Below are 6,000 nucleotides of genomic sequence, written 5' to 3'. Positions count from 1 at the left end.
TTTAACACCTACTCTTAGGTCTGGAATTGCAAATCATTTCAGCGATTGCAGTATAAAATAGCGTAAAGGATGGCCCTCTCTCTGTGATTTGCTGCCTATCCTGAGAGAAGAATGAAAAATCAGAACCATCAGTCCTTTGTGATCTACTGGTTGAAATCCAAATCTCTCATTTCACTGCCCGTGTAAGAAATATGCCAAGGAGAGATGAGACCACATTCCTCCTTCTTCTGGAATCCTGAGCTTCTCACTTTCAAGGAGTCTTCCATTTCTCACCTCTCTTCCAACTCTGTTTTTGGAAAATTATTTGAGATTTATCTGTATGTCAAGGTTTTCAAGAGGTTTGCAGGACGACGAGGTAAAGAACAGATAAGATCAAAGGTGCTTGACATTTTAGCATAGAAAAGAAAGCATTTGGACAGAGAAAGACTTTGTGACCTGGAAGGAAAGTCAGAGTTCTTGGGTATGCATAGATAGATTACAGGAGACCATGTGAAATAAGTCTTCAGTCAGTAAAACCAGTTACCTGGTGTATTCGTTTAGGGCCGCAGTAACAGCTTACCACAAACTTCAAGGCTTAAAACAATAGAAATCTACCATCTCACAGTGCTGGAAGCTAAAATTCTGAAATCGAGGCAGTCGCAGGACCACGCCCTCTATGAAGCTTCTATGGGAGGACCTTTCCTGGCCTCCTCTTAGCCTCTGATGATGATGGTGATGCTTGGCCTTTTCCTGGCTTGAGGAGACATCATTCCAGTCTCTGCCTGTGTGTTCATATGGACTTGTCTGTGCTTCTCCTTTTCTTATAAGGACACCGAGCGCATTGGATTAGGGCCACCATAATCCAGTCTGACTTCATCTAAATTAGTTACCTCTGCAAACAGCCCTATTTCCAAATGAGGTTGCATTCTGAGGTTCTGGGACGGTAAAGAATTTTGTGCGGGGGAGCTATACAGCTCAGGATATCTGATTTTCTTTTCCCTATCCCCACATCTTACCCCCATGGTAAAATTTTGCGAAGACCTGGAGATACTTGCAGAGTACAAGTCGAAGACCGGGGCTTGGCCTGCATCAGAGAGCGACGTGCAGAGAGGAGGACAGCTCCCATTGTTTTCTTACTCTTTTAAGATGAATTTGGACTGCAAACATATATAACCACGGCGTGATTGTGTAACTGTGGACTGGCTGTCAGACTTGGAAGGTGATCAGAAATAAATACGGTTACCTCCAATAAGCTCGATTCTATTTCACAAGACACGGCAGCACGGGCTTGAAGTAGAGACTCAGCTTAGGGTTCTGGTTGGCAAGTTGCTTGTCTAAGAATCTTCACGGATAAATAAGGGTAAGATTTACCTCATTTAATTATTGTGAATATGAAATAGATAATATTCAGGCAAGGCATCCAGTCCAGCAATCTTTTCCCCTTCTTTTTATATGAGTGAATTGATGCACTGGTGGGGTCCAATGTCCGAGTCTCTGCCTCTTGCTAAGTAGGCTTTTACATGAATTCAGTCCAGCTCAGAACCTAGACCTGCCTCTTCTAACCACGTGGGAAGACTGGGAGAGAAAGAATCTACCTTATACTCTTTCATGCTCTTTTTCTTCATAGAAACAGCTCTTCATTTAGAAAAGAAAAATGTATAAACTACGCTTTTAAGATTAATTTGGACTCAACTGGCTTGATCAAGCCTGAATCGAACGTGTTATACCAACCAAGTAGCTCCCTGCCTTGTAAGGCTCTAAATAGCTGTTCTGCTAGATTGAGCAGAGAGTGTTCTTTACATCTGCTTGTATATGAGCAAGTGTTTCTACTGAGGGTCTGCCCCAAGCCTTAGCATTTAGCTGCATTAAAGTGCAGCTTCTTCACCTATCCTTTGTGTCCTGTTACTCACACTGAATTCCAGAAGCCAAGGGTGGAACAGCTCTGCTATAATCACGCTGCTTAGTGGGAGGCTAAAGCAGTACATGTAAGTAAATCTGGTAAACAGTGTTTAAAATTAGTATGTGACAACTCCCATTGTTTTCTTTTTCGTGGCGTCCCTTAGGCATCAATTAAATACAGCATTTTCCAGCATTTTCTCTTGCAGAATCACTTCCTCCTCTGTATTAAAATATTCAGACTGTGAATGCAACAGACTGCAATATTAAATTCTAATGACTATTTCTGACATAGCAGGGAGTTGGGTCAAACACAGTCTGTAATAGAAGCTGGCAAAATGGAAATATTTTTCCATTAACATGCAGATGAGTTAAGTTTGTGGGAAAGTTTCTTTTTCCCAAATGAGGAGTTAAATTAGGGTGTGTTGCTACTACCCCTGGAAATTTCTTTTTTCTCTCTTTCCTTCCTTCCTTCCTTCTTTCCTTCCTTCCTTTTTTCTTCCTCTCTCCCTTTCCTTTCCTTTCTTTCTTTCTTTTTTCTTTTCTTTTCTTTGATTTCTTTCACCCTTTCCACCCTCCCTCCTTTCCCCTCTCTCTGTTCTTGAATGGAAATAGTTGAGTTCTGCAGCTATGTTCATGGTTTGTGCCTTATCCTTCTATCATGTATAGAATAAATAGCAATAGCTAAAATTATCTAATGCATATTAGACTGGGAATGAAAAGTCTGCCTCATTTTTGTTACTATAAAGAACATTTTGTTTTATAAAAAGACACTGTTATTAATAGAAACAACGAACTATTTCTATGGATTGATTTTCAAATCTGCCTGAAAATGTTGGTTAATTAATGTTTACTTCACGAGTCACATTTTTTATGTGAACAACTTTTATGGCAGTCAGTCCTTGACCTAAAATCTCTCTGAGACCCTTCTGTCTAGAAATAATTACTAAATGGTTGGTTTTACCTATTCATCCACTTATTCTTTTAGAAAATATTTTCTGTCTGCCATGCGAGAAACACCCTGACACGCTGCTTCATGCTGTAGAGGCTGCAAAGACAGCTCCTTGTTTTCATGGATTTTAAATCGTCTAGTGGAAAGAATGTGCTAGCATATACGCTCTATAATTCAGATATGAAAGCGTCCACGATTAGAAGATGTGAACACATTAGCAGCTTTAAAAAGTGCAGAGGAGGCTTCTAAAATACGAGTATTTACAAATATTAAATATTAATTAATCTAGGATACAAATATTAAGAAAGGGAACTTTTGAAAAAAATCTATAAGGCAAATTATAGATTTGTAGCAATAAAAAGAGCCACAAATCTGCGTGACCTCAACATAGAGAAATATTAGTAGACTGAGTTTCAATTGAATGGCTGGCTGCGTGTGTATTGCCTGTACCTCTGCGTTGTTCTGGGCAGTGGAAACAGGTACCGGGTTACTGAAGTATGTTCTTTCACACTGATTATGAATTTATCTTTCGAAAAGAAATGAAGTGGGACTGAAACCGAAATAGTGTTTAGTCCGTCATAGTAGTTTAGTCTACCACTCTAAAGAGATTTATTCGCCAGATAATAACTCTCTCAGCAAGAATCCATTTAACTAAAAAAAAAAACCACTCTTCCTTCCGGTGTCATTCCTGTGTCTGTAGGAAATTGGTTCTGGTAACCAGAGTTGTCTAGTATAGAAAGTGTTCCAAAAACCTAGAGGGTACTCTGACTGTCTTGGGATCCACACTGGAGTATAATTCTAACGATTCTACGTGGACCAAGATGAAGTGACACCTCTCCGGAAAGAGTCACGCACAAACCCACCAACTCCTAGAGCCACCAACAAATCAGGACTGGTGATTTCTTATGCTATGAGAATTGCAGGTGAAAAATATTAATAACTTTTCTATCCTATCCCTTTCCTGTTACCATCCTCACATATGCCTTTCTTGAACCATATTTGTCCTCCTGGAGGGGACACTCACTGATGCCATGTTCCATATGTTGGCTATAATAAAAGCAGTCCCTAGAGTGAGAAGGAATCCTTAGTTTAAGCATAGCTGGACCGTGTTACCTTTAGTAATGATATGAGGTGATAATAGTGGCAACGTAAGTTTAAAGAGTGGTTTGCTATTGATAGATATTTGCTCACTGAATTCTCTTAGCCATAAGATGTGGGTTAGGAGCATTGTTTTGATGTATCACACCTGTAAAGACAGGAAAACAAGGTCTTGTATAAGCTGCCCAGTCATCAAACCAGTAATAGAACTGGATTTGAAAGAAGATCTCACCTCTCCGAGTACTGAACTTTCTCCATGACACTCTTAGGTATGCTTTTCTTCTGACCCATGACATACTGTAATTATATTTTTAAATATTTTTAAATGTTTTGAGTCAGTACAAGAATTAGACCAATACAGATGAATAAAAAGTAACTTAGATTTTTTTAAGGACCCTCCATACTGCTCTCCATAGTGGCTGTATCAATTTACATTCCTACCACCAGTGCCAGAGAGTTCCCTTCTCTCCACACCCTCTCCAGCATTTATTGTTTGTAGATTTTTTTTGATGATGGCCATTCTGACCGGTGTGAGGTGATACCTCATTGTAGTTTTTTTTTTTTTTTTTTTTTTTTTTTTTTTTTTTTTTTTTTTTTTTTGCGGTATTCGGGCCTCTCACTGTTGTGGCCTCTCCCACCGCGGAGCACAGGCTCCGGACGCGCAGGCGCAGCGGCCATGGCTCACGAGCCTAGCTGCTCCGCGGCATGTGGGATCCTCCCGGACCGGGGCACGAACCCGTGTCTCCTGCATCGGCAGGCGGACTCCCAACCACTGCGCCACCAGGGAAGCCCCCTCATTGTAGTTTTGATTCACGTTTCTCTAATAATTAGTGATGTTGAGCATCTGTTCAGTGGTGACCTAAATGGGAAGGAAATCCAAAAAGAAGGGGATATATGTATATATATAGCTGATTCACTTTGCTGTGCAGCAGAAACTAACACGACATTGTAAAACAACTATACTCCAATAAAAATTAATTTAAAAAAATAACCAAAATAAGAGCAGTAACAAAAAAAGCAACTTAGAGCTACAATTATCTCATTGGAAAAGCTGCATTGTTCTTTTGGTTATAAAATAGTGATATTTCAGAAAGAAGAGGAAAAAATTTCCTTAACCTTTTCCTGATTGCAAGGCTGTAGCTGGATACATATAGTTCTTGCTCTGTGCTCTCATGCTCTTTGCACAGGGGGACTTTATATCGTGTACTTTTCTATTCCTCACAGCACTTATACAAGGACATTTATAAGTGCACAATATATACTCGTTAAATGAAATGGGACCCGTTTATTTCTATGTTATGTGTGCTGAACACTCGACATGGCCTCAATTTCTCCCATTTTTCCTGTCTGTCTCATTATTAGGCATAATTTTCATAATTTTGGATGCTTTTGTTAAAAAAGGTGATATTTCTGTTATTGATGAAAATCATATGGTGGTTTTATTTTGCGTAGTCTTAGCATTCATTTCCAACAGTCGTGACCAGACTTAACACCTGCTTCTTCTGCACAATGTATACTTTCGAAAGCTTTCCCATTTTACAGCTATGTTCCAGTAATAAAGCTTGAGAAATTAACTAGTGTTAGGTGACTTGTCCAAGCTTATTCTACATGTAAGATATGATTTTAAAAAGCACTGGAGCTTCTACTACATTACATAAGTCCCGGGACCATATAACATTTCTCTGATGCTTAATTCTTTAACTGGTCAAAGAGCTGTGCTTTAGAATGAAAGATCATGCTGTTTTGTGAGGCTCGGCATTTGTAGTTAATGCACATATTGTCGCCAGCATATCTTTGGATAAACATTATTTTAATTGGATCAAGGTGAACAATTACACCTTGATTTTACTAAGGGCTGGGTATACACTGGCTGTTTAAAAGTTAATGTAAAAAGAAATCACCAGTACTGTAGTTTCTAATTTTCCACATGAATAGTTATAATATTTTGAACTAAGCTACTTGGCAAAATATTTCATTGGAAACATTTCTTCTTCTTAATCATGATATGAAGGCAGATTATGTTCTTAGTGAGAAACAGGTTGATATGTTTGGATGACATTCACTAAACTATATAA

The 6,000-nt window shown here is 39.0% G+C and overlaps 1 long non-coding RNA gene across 2 annotated transcripts in view; it reads left to right on the top strand.

The window, feature by feature from the left end:
- The first annotated feature begins 1,908 nt into the window (after positions 1-1,908).
- LOC136794338 (uncharacterized) overlaps positions 1,909-6,000 on the top strand; it is a 134,240-nt gene continuing 130,148 nt past the window's right edge. For both annotated transcript variants that reach the window (XR_010840948.1, XR_010840949.1), the window contains exon 1: positions 1,909-1,964. This is a non-coding gene — a long non-coding RNA (uncharacterized lncRNA). The remainder of the gene's footprint in view (positions 1,965-6,000) is intronic.

This window comes from Kogia breviceps, chromosome 6, assembly GCF_026419965.1.
Source record: "Kogia breviceps isolate mKogBre1 chromosome 6, mKogBre1 haplotype 1, whole genome shotgun sequence".
Lineage (NCBI taxonomy): Eukaryota > Metazoa > Chordata > Mammalia > Artiodactyla > Physeteridae > Kogia > Kogia breviceps.
The sequence above is the reverse complement of the archived record's forward strand: the minus strand, read 5'-3'. Positions and strand labels throughout refer to the sequence as shown.